The 14,630-nt window shown below is 37.3% G+C and overlaps 1 protein-coding gene across 5 annotated transcripts in view; it reads right to left on the bottom strand.

Moving 5' to 3' along the window:
* The window catches only part of LOC117494595 (RNA-binding Raly-like protein), a 109,054-nt gene extending 104,948 nt beyond the window's left edge, over positions 1-4,106 (bottom strand). For 4 of the 5 annotated variants that reach the window (XM_034145528.1, XM_034145550.1, XM_034145543.1 and 1 more), the window contains exon 1: positions 3,317-4,066. The gene's annotated coding sequence lies outside the window, so the exon portion shown is untranslated. Of the gene's footprint in view, positions 1-3,316 lie in introns of all 5 variants that reach the window. The other variant, XM_034145535.1, reaches the window with a different exon arrangement.
* Between the last annotated feature and the right edge of the window lie 10,524 nt (positions 4,107-14,630).

The raw sequence follows: 14,630 nt of genomic DNA, 5'->3' as shown, positions 1-14,630 counted from the left end.
TATATTTTATTTATCTTCTATTAAAGACTGCTCAAACTACAAAATGTAACAGGATTTCTTTACAATATATAATGCATTAACAATTCAATAATCAACATTGTATTAGGTATTTATTATTATGAAAACACAAAAATAACCAATTTAATCACACGTTATTTTCTAGATTGATATATTTAAAGGGGCCTTATTATGCTCATTTCAGGTTCAAATTCTGCCTCTAATGTAACATGTTTACACGCTTTAATGTTCAAAAAGCTCTCATGCTGCCTGCCTCTTTTCCCCCTCTGTCTGAAACCTCTGCGCTGATTGGTTAGCTGGCCGGCTCTGTTGTGTTGTGTTGTTCAACTGATTTGAGATGTCCCGCCCCTTAGCCATATCACGAGTGCTATAGCCAATAGAAGTGCGAGTGTTATGTAGTGAAGTCACTATGTTGCGGAGGTCAACAAAGGAGTCCGGGGGGGGGGGGGGGGGGGAGTTTTTGGAAGAGAAGATTTCAGCCTTTGCTGACCATTGACATCCACTAAGACCTATATAACACACTATGGGAAAGGGGAAAAACCAAAAAAGCATAATAGGAAAGGAGGAAGAATAGGAAAAGATGCATTATTTCTTTCTTCCCCCCCCCCCCTGCTGAGAGCCATGGGTAAAGGAATTCTGAGTTCTGATTAAAAACACTACAGAGAGGGAATAAGACACTTACGTCAGATACATGTTAAGTATGAGTGTGAACTTTAGATTGACTTTGCAGCTGCCAGACATGAGATTGACGTAAGGTTGGAAAAGGGCATCTGCTATGAAACGTTAAACTCCCTTTGTGCATATATGGAAGAAGAAGGCCAATAAACCCACTAAAGCTCTGCTCCTGCTTCTTATATAACTTTAAGCTTCTTTCAGAATCCCTTCCAACATCTCACGGTGACTGAAAAAAACCATTATCTTTATAAAACAGTCTTAAAGTGTGGTTCTTTTCTACAACTTCTTAAGCCTCAGATTCTGATTGTAAAGGGTGTGCGTAATAGTAGACACTGAGAAGCTTGTTAAAAATTCAACAGAAGATGCATCTGGGCTTGTAAAATGTATCAATATGGATTACAGTGTTCATACCATGCTGAATCCAACATATTAACAACACAACATATGTGTAACATATGCAACACATAGCGTATCAATTATGTTTACATTTGTCCGACTCTGTGTTGCTGACACCTTAACTGCTGTAACACTCACACATTCAGCCGTACACAGTTAAACATATACTAAGTGTACACAATTTGCTCTTGCCTGATGTTTTATTCATGGTAGCAAAGGTATATCCATTCATGAGCTATCATATTTCTCTGTAAGTCTCCTGTGCAGGTCTGCCTTGGCCTAGATAACAGGACGCCTGCCTGGAGGGGAGACACAACACCGCAGGAAGTAATAGAAGCTATCATAATGCTTAGCGGGAGACACGTCCAGCAGCCCTGTCAACTAGGGGGCGGAAAGAAACGTCACATGATGTTCAAGCGTTATTAAAAATAAGACGTTGAATAAGTCTTGCAATTAACACATCTAAAAAAAGTCATGTAGATCAGATTTAGCACCATGTTGGTGATTCATTCTGCCGAGATAAACAAGAGCAAAGTGTGTTGCCTTGAAGACGTTTTTATAAATAAGCATATCTCCATAATGAGCTGGGTGGCTTGAAATAAAGGCCTTGAAAAATGAAGTCATTCTTTCACTTGTTAAATGTGATTAATTATTAATGACTGAATCTTTGTTTTTGTTTTTTAAGCACTTTGTTTGAAGAATCAGATGTTGTTTAATCGTGAATAATGCTTTAAATCAAAGCAGCATAATAATGGTTTATTTCTATCACCCCTCCTAACAAATAACACTGATACATTGACACCTACATCTGTTTAATGAAAGCTCTGTGAGCAAACACTGAATGCAAAGGCTATTAAACCTGTTTGTTTCACAACTTTAAAACCATTATACCTCCCTGTGGGTCTTGATCTACAGCTGCTTTATGAGCAGCATATATTTGAAGAGGAGACAGGGGAGTCAATACATGATAACAGCTTCCCAATACATGATCAAACGTATTATCTTAATTGCTCTTATCACTTTGTCTTATTAAAACTTTGCCTACCTAGCTCTGCATTCAACATTTATCATTTCCCAACATTAAACTCTACTGATTCTGATCTCCCCCCTTAGCTTGTTTAATGACACCGGGGGACTTAACGGTCTATACCCAGACTTTATGATCCACCCCCATGTATTTATAGGCTTACAATATTGCACTAATAAAACCTTTTGTTCTGTAAAAGTGAATACTTATGGATCAAAATGAAGCAAATTCATCAGATGTTAAGTTCTGTTTGATACTGAAGCCAGAACGTTAGATACAAAAAAGATTAGTCCAGACAAAAGTCAGATAAGGTTCATAAAGCAGTACTTTTTGACTTTATACTCACTAGACGGAAGGTCCTTGGACATTTAGAAATGTTAATATAGCACATCCTTGCATTAGTAAACGAAAATAACCAGAAGTATATAGTGTAGCCTACTGAACACAGACATATAATGCGATCCATTTCCTTTTTTAAGACAACTATTTACTCATGTTTGCATGTCCTAAAGCAAACCTTTAATCTGAAGTTAAACCTTGCTCTTGGAGGATTAATGCACCATAAATCCTCTTTTAGTCCTGTCAGTGGCCCTATTCCTTTCCTGCGAAATCAGATTTGTCCATTCCAAGAGTACTTATGGATATAGGCCGATTTGAGTGTGTCCAGCAATAAGGGGGGCACTTAAAGTGTACTTCACATCCTGTAGTGGAAATTGTATTTTTTATAATATTTTCCCGTAGCGTAGCCTGATGCAGTTAAAGCATGCTGCAGCAAATGGAATTGTGATATCTGCCCCTGCAAGTCCGGTATGGATGGAGTTGTTATACTTTATCTGCGGGAAATCATTTCGGTGGCTATAGTGCATCCTTCCGAGGGACCTGCATGTTGCTACTTACATTTACTCCTCAGCTGCGGTGGCTTGAAGATTGTTGAACTCAAAACAAGGAACACATTGTGATCAACGACATGTAATCCAATCCTTGTTCTTGAATTGTTGATCGCATCACTGATTTTTTGTATTTTGGAATGCATTACGATCATATCAGATAACCTTCAGATAACATTGATAAAGAATGCCTTTTTTAATAAGCAATTTGACTGGCCTTACAAAAATAACTCGTCAGCCACAGGTGCATATTTATATCACCTTGTTCTTTATTGTTAATACAGAAACGTGTTCACTCATATTATATATATACCTGTAAAGGGGAAAATGTCTGTTCATCCTCGTTGAAACAGAAAACAAAAACGCATTGAACTCCCACAAGAATCAAAACTCCCCTCGTCCACCCAGCATCCAAAAATACTTGACACTGCCACCAGCAAAAGTATAATGAAATCGAAAAAAGAGAGAAACACAAAAACAACAAACCTGAGAGCTCAACTGCAAGAAAAGTATCACGTCAAAACGTTTAAAAATGACTCCTTGTTATAAAGAAAAGAAGAATAAAGTAAAAGCAAGGGCGGTGGGATTCACCGACACATCAAAATCACAAAACTCGAAGGCAACAAACAACACTGCACAATGCAAACCAAAGCATAGCAACAGCAAAAGTCGACAGAAACAAAAAATAAAAATGTTTCAAAACCACCAACAAATTGTTTGAAAAATCTCAATACTGACAAAAGCTGCTTGGTTTCGACCCTCGAAACAAAACTGCAAGCAAGTAAAGGCTCTCTCACGAGCGATACCGCACCGATTACCCTGTTGGCACTCTCGGTCAGAATAACTGCATGCTAAAAACTTGAAGCCTGGATTTGAAAAACGCTCAAAACCACCATGTCAATGCTCAATTCAAACACCAGCAAAAGGAGTAAAAATAAAAAAGGGGGCAATTAAAAAGACAAAAAATGCTTACAAAAAAGCCATTGGAAATGTACTCACCGAGCGGGAGTAAAATGTTGCAATAAAAATGTGATATGGCTCAAAATACAGTATGGCGGTTCAAGCCGAAATGCTGTGCCTTTTCTCTAGATCTCTGCCTCCAGCTCGTCATGTGACTGAGTCAGCCTCGACTTCCAGCAATGAAAGCCCAGTGTTGAACAGCTGATGCTGAATGCTCTCCCTAACGCCTTGGCTCTCTCCAAAAGTAAAAAGAGGTAGTCCTTATCGTCCCACAGTTATGACTGAACTGCCTGTGTGTTTTCTTTGGCTTTTTTTTTTTCTCCCGTTTTAAAGATGCAGAGCTCAGTCGATGTCAGCGCCACGGAGGGATCCGGACATGCTTCCATTCCATTCAGAAGCACGAGCGTGTATGCACGGCATGTTCTGTTCTCTTATGAGGAATGAAGGGCTATGCCTGTCGGATTTTACAGTGGGGCTGGTCATCGCAGCGGTAAAATTCCCATACTATAACGCGATCCCTGTCCATGGTGCTAAAATCTGGCGACACTGATAATAAAGCAACGGGATCACAATCACGATACAAAATGTGAAGCATTACATTGAGGAAAAGCAAGTCAAAGTGTCATATTAATAATCTCACCCAGCCCTCTCCATGGTGCTAAAACCAAGGGAATGTTGTGAATGTTAGTAAAAAATAGCTGTGTTATAAATACCATACATAAATTAAGCACATCATAAAGTCAGCATGCATACCAATACTGGAACTATTGGACACATAAATTGAACATTATGCACAAGACTGGAAGAAATGTACAAATTACGTGTCAATAAGAGTTCATTGTGAACAAAGAACATAACTGTTAAGTCTTTGGAAAATCACCTTGCATTCTATGAGCGTATTTCGATTAATTGGAAGTGACATTCATGGTTGCATTTTGATTTGAAGGCATTTACACATATTGTTGTATTTCCTGTTTGTATAAAGCAGTTATTAGTTTATATTTGTATATGGGAAACACAAATAGAGTGAACAAAGACAGTTACTGTATACAAGCAGTAAATAGTGTATGGGATAGACAGAGGCATGGATATGCCATAATATTGCACAGTTCTATCCATGGTGCTGAAACACACAGCACACTGAGAACAAACCATGCTTTCACCACCATATCTCTCGTTTGTTAAAGGATGCTATAACATACCAACAAGTAGAATTTAACCAATGTAATAGTGAATAGTGAATGATGTCAGAGACTAGTCCTGTCCATGGTGCTGAAATTATGATTGGAAATGTTCATTTATTTACTAATTGTTGCATAGTGCATTTTATGTCGAGGACTTTTTAATGTGTCAGATAATATATTTAAGTGATAATAACCATACGTTTCAGACCACATTTGGAATAAATTGGTCAACACATTGAACTATTTAACAATACCAAATGTTTAACACTTTTACAATTCAATACTGTTCAACACCAGCCCTGTCCATTGTGCTTAAACAGAGGGTTGTTGCATAGTTTCAAAAAAACAAACAATTTGGTCTATCTCCGCTGCATTTCTCAGCTGGAAGTTTCAGGAGTATATCAGTAGAAATCCAAGCTGAAATAGCTTATAGTTTTTCATCGCTTCCTACGTCATTGAAGTGTCAATGGCGCTGCCGGAAACAAAGGGCTAGAGTTTTTGAAGCTGCAAACAAAACTGAATACTTTGATCGTCTGTATTTGCCATGGACATTGATTGGACATCCAAAACAATGTGCCCCAATTTCCCTCCTCCATCACCAGGTCCTTAAACTGCAGGGAATGCAGTACATGGAGGACAAATCCCCACCAATATAATGCTGGTTTAATTTGAGCCCTGTCCATGGTTCTGAAATGAGATTATTTTGGCAGATTAAGGACAAACAACATATGGCACTGAATCTGAGTTGTATACTAATATGTTTCATGATTTAGACCATAATAACAGAGTATTATACCTTCAATGCTCTGTCCATGGTGCTGAAACTCGGTGGCTTTCACCCGCACTCAACATAGAAAGACACAGTATTTATATTTGTCTATATTTATGGTTCAGAACTCAAAAAGGCGCACTCCTTCTCACTATCTTTCTCTCATTTTGTTCATAAACACACCTTAAAAATGTAGGCTATAGCTAAATGATGCTGGACAGGAAAGTAATAATGTGTTATCATTAGCGTCTGACTGCAGTTGTCAGACAGAATTCAGATCAAGTTCATGCAGCACACACCGCTGGGGACAACTGTCACCATTCATTCATCATAACGGTGGTTGGTGCACTGTTTCTACCTTAAGCAATGTCTAATTTAATCCACTTTTCAGATCACATCCAAGCCTTTGGGAGGCAGGATTTAAAATGCTTTACAGTCTCTAAAGAGAGCAGTTGATATCCAAGAACAGCGATCAAACACTCAATATCATAATGGATAATCTAGCAAATTATTACATGTTTCTTTTAGCCTTTTAAGTCGCAAGATACTATATGGCATTGTTTTTCAATGTCAATTAGGGTTACATGGTAACAGTGTCATTGCACAGCTGTCTCTGGGCTTATAAACTGAATTTGACAGTCAGCATGTTGTTGTGCAGGACATGTCAGGACATAATTGTTGATGCCGCGGGGTGTTAATGACCTAACCCACTGTCAATGAGGTGATTTACAAAGCTGCAGAGGTTTAACTTAAGACTTGGATGGATAGATAGAGACACCAACACACTGGCAGAGCAAAGGTAACACATTAAATGCTATTAAACCTCAGCCAGCTTGATTCCCTGCAATCCAATATCAACACTCTTTAATAAACCATGACAACTGTTTGAGGTTGTTATTGATAAACAGTCATTTGGCTTCAAATCAACCTTTCTCCCATTTTAATGCTGCATGACTTTTCATGGAAGCTTTGGAAGAGAAATAATTGATGTCCCACCTGACATGATTTATACATATGTGGCCATAAACACGGCAGATGCTGTCAGGTTTTGCAATACACACCCTCCAGGTCTGTGTTTTTTATCAGCCATGCTGGTGCATCAGAAAGAGACTGGCAAGGTTAAAGGAATGCCCTTTATGAATATCTGAAATAAGAAATATCAATCATATCAACCTTTTTGACATGGAGGAGCTCTTTGAATTCACCCTGCATGGCCAAACACACAACGATAAGAAAACATTTTTTTGTGTTTCATTTCAGGACTAAGCTGGATCTCAGTGCACTTGCCAATGGTAGTTTTAAAAATTAAATCAAGTACAAAGCTAAACAGAATCATAATTCATTGCCTGGTATGTGTATGCCCATTAGTAAAACACTGAGCACGGACCACTCATTGCCTTTGGCCATAAACAGCCAATCAGAGGCACAGCTCAAAACATGAGGGCCTCTGGACCTTTCCACACATCCAAAGTGTTTCCTCTCGAGGTGGATTCATCAATATTTGTTAGTACATTATTTATCGGCTGGAATCAAGTGCAACATGCAGCAACACTGAGCAGAAAGAAAACAAATCTAATTATGATTCAGTTATACATCTACTTGTTGTGTGTGTTGTATAAATGACCCCTCTCAGTTATATATTGTATTGGTTAGTGAAAGGATATGGTAATTCTAAGAAGAATATCTAACAACATATAGCATTTTTACGCAGCTTTCTCTGTGAGAATCTGTTTTAAATGGGGTGAACTTTCTATGAAGTGTAGTCACAAGCCTACTTCAATGTAACTGCATGGGATCTTATGACAATTCAAAAAAAATAAAAAATGGGCTGAATGAATATCCTTCATTAAAGCAATGAGAGGATTTGTAATCTTTAATTACCATTTTGTCAAGGAGTCTGCAGAAATGGTGTGGGGATATTTTAATCAAAAATAAATGGAGTGTGCACACATGACTCGAAAGGGATTTAATGCTCATTGCATTAAACGGGTTACATTTACACATCTGAAGCTTCAGGTGGAAGGATTATATCAAATTATTTTAAATGAAAATATATATTTCACATCTCCTGCGTTTGCTAATATCAGCATTGAATATACAGGTTTATTAAAATCATTGCGAGGAAGGCATGCATATTCTAAAAGGTTGGAAATGCTCTTGCGTGGGCTGGGTCAGTTCGAAAAATGTCAGCCAATGCATTTTATTGAAAGGATCTCCCATGTGTCTGTGTGGCACCTTCATTTTCATTCCTGTCAATGGGTGCACTCTGTGAGGGCTGACTGACCCACCGCGGCCTGTGGGACACTGGGCAGGCTCACTGACGCCAACAGTCTTCCTGCAGAAAATCATCATGTTTGACTCTGAGTGGTCTGAGAAACTAAAGAAATATCAGCCTTTGGTAGCCTCTGAGACTAACTGTTTAAGTTTTTAGCTAAACCGATGAAGATTTACTCCATTTTAGGGTTAGGAATCAGAATACCTGCATTCGTCCCACAGAGGGGACATTTACATTGTTCCAGCAGAAAAGAGCCAAAGACAGCTTAATGTTACCTAAGAAGCATGCATACAAAAGTATAAAAGATAAGAAAATTATAATTAAAAAAGTTACACAATTTACAAAATACACATGTAACAGTTCTGAGGATTTAGCAGCCAGGTATATATTGTTATTAACGGCATATATATATATATATATATATATTGCACATATTGCAGTTAGTTGGTTGGTATTTAACAACAAGGGTTGTTATAGTCGGTGTTATTCAACTGGCTAGTTCTTAGATTTGTTCTTAAAGGTTCAATCTTTAAGCATTTCATGAAATCAAACCAATTCAAGTTTTCTATACTTTTTTTCTCCTCCCATATTTTCAACAAATGCCATTCGATTTATTTATATTACCTCTCTATAGTCTAGTAGTTCTCACTGATATTTGGAAACCCGCTATTCCTGGACAGGATTTGAATTGCTTTCAATGTAACAATGCATTGATGTAATTCGAGATTTTACAGTTTTTAATTGTTATCATTGATATCAGCTTTTGCTATTTACTGTTCAGTCGTGTTACTCCATGTCAGAGCAATGCAAATCTAACTATTTCTACTGCGATCATTTCACAATAAAAGCATTCAGCTTGGGTAACAAACAAGGTCAAATGGTTTATCTGAGGTTAGTCGAGGGGTGTCCTATACTCAGATTTCCAAAAAGCACACACAGAGATGCTGGTTAATATAACTGAAAACAGATATTTATTAAACAATACACTCTGGTTGACTTTCCAGTAATCATATCTGATAATGCATTGTAATTTGTAAAACGATTGCTTTCCACTATCAATCCCTCAAAGCATATCAGCATTCTCGCGAGTTGCATGATTTCATACAGACATTTCAAAAGGTGCTCATTATCAATACATGATATTATAAATACTAGATGAACACTTTGAAAATAATACTTTTTATATATCATGCTTTCAACCATAACTCAAAATATCAGTTTGATGTTCCCACTACAAAAAAACATGACATCAAAAGCTCTTAATGGCTCCAACAACTTGCAATTCCTCTTCAAATGAATCCCTAACCTTTTTGTCTCCAATTCAGTCCTAGGGAACAATGGGATTTTTTCAGTATGATATTTATTTGGATTTTCATTAGTATGCTGGTACTGCAAAGGGCTCAATCAGAGAGACAAGCAAAGTGGAATTTGAAAGCTGCATTATTCTTTTGCGGGACAGCATGTTCCACTATCTTTGTTCCTCTGTCTAACCTTCAGCTGGTGGCTTCTGAGATCTCATACTTACAGTCTCGTGAAAAAAAGATCTCATTATAACAAGAGGATGCTCTTATAAAAACAAGATACTGCGCTTGTGCTGCAGCTTTACAGCACATTTCTGTACATTTATAGCTTTCTTTATACGTCGAAATGGGATCTACATAGTAATGAAGCAGCTGTTGGAACCACTACAGGGCTTTCATAAAATAAACTGCTTTTCTGATGTACATGTGAAAGTCAAAATGACAGTGTCATGAAAGTCACAAACTGAGACAGATGTATCAGCATTTTAAGATATGGAAGAAAGCTATATTAATCTATCATCTTTTTCCTAAAGTCCGGTAAATAGAGAGATTTCATGTGGTTGAAATATTCTATCAGGCTGATTAGTAAAAGTCTTAGTGGATATCTGTTAAGTTGAAGATTCCCAAGATAATGATTATGTAACATTGGACCTGACATTGACTTTGTCACTCTTTTGTCTGTATTCATCTTAAAATATCAATTTTTTTTAATTGAATTTGCCTAAAGATCAGTTACTTAAGGATAGTTTGGCATGATATCTGTAAGAGGGAATTCTAGTTAAAGGGGCCCTATTATGCTTTTTGGCGTTTTCCCTCTCCTGTAGTGTGTCAATTAGTTTTTTGTGCCTGTAAATGTCTGCAAAGAATTAAATACCTAAGTTGACACAAGAGGAGGTTTTTCTCCCACACACTGAAACGGCTCGATTGGGCTCCTTTTTCGACTCACTATTTTACCATTTTTCTTTTTGTATTTACTTGCACTATTTTTCCTGTTTTATTGTGTTGCACTGTCGGAGGAGCCTGTGACCTAACATTTTCATCGTCATAACTACACTGTAGCTATGTACGTATGACCAATAAAATCCTTGAACCTTGAAGTGGCAAAACATCTCGAAGTGGTTGACAAATCATAAAAGAGCCAGCCAGTTAACCAATCAGAGCAGACTTGGCTCCCTTTTCGGAGAGAGGGTGAAAAAAGATGCTGCAGCACAGAAAGTATGAGAAAAATAAAGCACTTCTTGAACATTAAAGTATGCAAACATGTCACAATAGAAGCACGATAAATACAGTATTTTCAAGGTTTTTCTCTCTCGCATGAGTTTGAATTGTTCTCCTTAAAGGAAAACCAATGTTACATACCAAGGTTTGTTTACAGGTCTTATAAAGTACAAATGCATAAGTGGAAAAGGTTGTAAGAAGCTAGTTGTGGCTACAGAGGGAACATCTCAGAAATAGGCTGAAGTGATGTCACTGAGGCCACAAACATCCCGAACGCAGATTAATACATCTTTCAAGAGTCCCACATTTGTTTCTATCCATGCCCTGGCTGTTTGTCTGTTTCCTCATGTGCTTGTTTGCTATATACATCCCGTGGTTGAATAGTCAAAGCTGTTCTCATCAGAATAACTGTCAACATTTCTGTAATTATAATGCAAACCAAGGCACTCTCGTCTGGCTGTGAAATAAGACCCAATTACAGACGTTCTGGATTCACTCGCATTGTGTTTTCCTTTCCCTCCAAGTAATACTCAGTTTGATGTGTTGTCAAGGGAGGTAAACAAGAGTATGAATATACAGGTCAGAGGTTGAGATGCTCACAGAGAGTCAAACAGCCGGCCAAACAGACATTTGATGCAGACACGCTTCACTTCTACTCACAGCATGCTGCATAGCCATCTTACAAATCATTTACTTCTGCAATTCAGTCTAGCGAACAAGTGAAATGTCCACCTCTGGTTTGTATTAATTGTGCTCAGTAGGGGCTGGGAAACAACTCACATTCTGATGAAGACAAATAATTGGCTTTGAAAAGGAAGGCAAACAGTGTAACTTAATCTAACAGAAGCATAACAAGGGAATAGGTAGCACAAGAGGAAGAAGGGTGTCGCCGAACAGATGCACACACTTCTGAGACTTACCTTGTTAACAGCAGTCGGATGAATTGTCTTACCATACAGAAAACATTCCATTTCTGTTTGACTGCTCCCCAATAGGCTTGTCATGATGACCTTTTAAGCAAAAAGTAGCCACTACAATACCATAAGCATTGTGGAACTGACTGGTTGTGCTGTGTGCTGCATGATAATTAAAAAAAAGAATCAACAAAAATACATGACATTTAATTTGTTTACATTCTACGCTTTCTCTGTAGCTTTACTACATTGCACAGTAAAGCATATGAATGGTTGAAGATACTGGGAGGAATTATATAGCTTTGGATTTCTGATGTTATATCACTGGACATTTTCACAGATGCTAAACCATTTCAGTGGACTACTTTGTTCGATCACAGAAGCATGAAATTGGTCCAACTGTGACTGTTGGGATTCAATTGCGTGTGACCAAAAACGATATCAGTTAACTGGTTTTGAATGCATTACTTAAAAATCAATTTACTTGCGGTGAGTTTGTGCGTGAGTGATTCTTAAATTTGCCTAGAATACTTTCCTGGTACTCAAAATGTGTTAAAGGCCCTACATGACCATATGATATTCTGCCAAGTTATATCAGTTTGGTTATTAAGTCATGAATACATTACGTTATAGAGACACACTTTGTATTTTTACGATATGATAATACGATATGTTAATACTTTATTGGTCAGATCAAGTCTGAAATTCGACTGCAGTCCATTTTAACATCAACATGGACAAACATCAAGACACAAGACATTTAAGATTTCAAACCACATTACCAGGGGATTGAAAGATGTCTAAACTTCATTAAATATATATATAAATAAAGAAAAAGGGTTAGGGTTAGAAAAACATCTTATAGTATCCATTCTAAAGGGATATATACCATTGGGTTCCCCTTGTAAATTACAAAATGTAGTTAAATGAAAGAAAATATATATAATACATTGATGGACATACCATCATGCCTCCTCTCCTTTGCTCTTTTCTGAATGCCATAAAGAGCTATACACACTGCACAGAGTGAGATTATGTAATGGCTAGTCTCATTATTTGTCAGCAGTAGACATGGGGGGGGAAAACTACCTGGAAATGGTCAATTTGTCCACAGGATTTCAAAGGCCATTTGTGAAATGGGTGAGGAATGATTTGGTATTCAAGCACTTTATTTTTCACATTTCTATGTCTGCTTTTGTCACCACAGATGTTTCTTTCAGAAAATGAAAAATTAAGAGCTATATACTGTAAGGGCCTGTCCACCTTTTTACGGTGAAACTATACTTGCTGCCTGATATAAACTGTACAAGTAATGATGTAATTTACTACACTTACTGCAAATGCATCTTTTGTACAAAACTCAAATTGCTATTTAAAGAGGGTATATTAATTCCACATGCGAAAAGGTTTGATATTTTAATGACCAATCATTTTTTGGTTTATTTTTCGACATTTTGAAATGTATTAACTATATATATACTATATAAATGTATTTTATCTTATAAATGTATTGGTCAAATGGCAGATTGTTAGCCAAAAACTAGCATGTACTGTATGCTATCAGTGTTGGCTAGTCATATATTAACACAAGCCTGGCTGAGAAATGTTAACAGTAAATTGTTAGCTAAGAGTTATCCTAATAATGAATGTGCAACTGCAGACTAGCTAGCATGTTCAATTGATGCCTTTAAGTAAAATAGGAACAACATGCTGATGGCTAATTAACTAGCTAGCATGTGTTTCTAAAGCTAGCATAATACTGACGCTAATGCAATACGGGATGTTTCCTTGTGGCATAAAATCTCCATTTGACAACAAAATACTTAATTCGACTGATTACTGTTAATGTAGAACACGTCTGAAGAACGTCTCAGAAATTCGATAGCATTCATGTTTGGTATATGGTTCAGCATATAGATAATGAATATGCTGAACCATATACCACACATGAATGCTATCGAATTTATGCGTTGTTCAGTTCTATGTACCCCAAATAATTTCTGTATTTATATTCCTAATTTTCTATTTAGTGGCTTTTTAAAAAGTTAGTGTTGCTAATCGATACTTTTGTTGCTCATTCTTCCTCGTTCTGTTCATTATACTTCTTTCTTCTTAGTAAACAGGCTGTCAGTGATCAAAGGCAAGCACTAAAGAAATCTCCCAATCCATTTATTCTTATACTTATTTGTGGTATCATCTATTTTTGCCAACTATGTGATGCAAAACACAGAATGCAGTGACTATTGGTTATAAGAAACTATTTTAATATATTTATATTGTGACGGTATTGTTGCTGAGGGAACAATAACCGCAATGCTTGGCCATTTATATGTGTGCCTACATCTATTAGCAAAACGAGCCCTAAGCTACATAGTTTTAATGAGACTCACACCGTCAAGGTGAAATGTAAGGGTAAGCTAATCAATTATGCAAACCTGTTATACATAATGTCAATGAAGCCTTTGTCAGTATTCATTCATTGTGCTACATGTGATTTGTAGGTTGTTTCAGGCTCAGATGCTGAACTATATTACCACATCAATCTACTTTTGTTTATACTTTGTACAGATTTGATAAGTTGTCTTTTTTTAAACTTAAAACCCCTAATTTGGAGTAAATGTGAGGTTGGGTACAGCCTGGCAAAAAACTAGTTATAGTCGTGTTTTTGTTTAAGTGGTGGACGAATACATGACGGGTGAATGTGGTGAGTGTATTTGTAGGGCTCATCTCCAAGCAAAGCATGTTCTCTGGGAGGGTTTTTTGGGTTCAGTTTGTAGGCGCAGGTGCTTCAGGAAGGAGGGCTCCAAGCGCTCGTGGCATAAGCCATGGACATCCTTCCTAATCAGATTCTGCAGACGCTGATAGTAGAAAGAGGTCGGTAGTTCTTTGGCAGCTTTGCAGGTCTTCCTGAAACACATTTTCCTGAAAGCAGAGGGCAAGAAAGAGTCTATAGGAGCTTGCCTGCTATTGTTCCTTTTCATTGAACCTTGCAGTGCTAGTGAATGG

Source organism: Trematomus bernacchii, unplaced genomic scaffold (genome assembly GCF_902827165.1).
Source record: "Trematomus bernacchii unplaced genomic scaffold, fTreBer1.1, whole genome shotgun sequence".
Lineage (NCBI taxonomy): Eukaryota > Metazoa > Chordata > Actinopteri > Perciformes > Nototheniidae > Trematomus > Trematomus bernacchii.
Note: the sequence above shows the minus strand (reverse complement) of the source record. Positions and strands in the feature narration are given on the sequence as shown.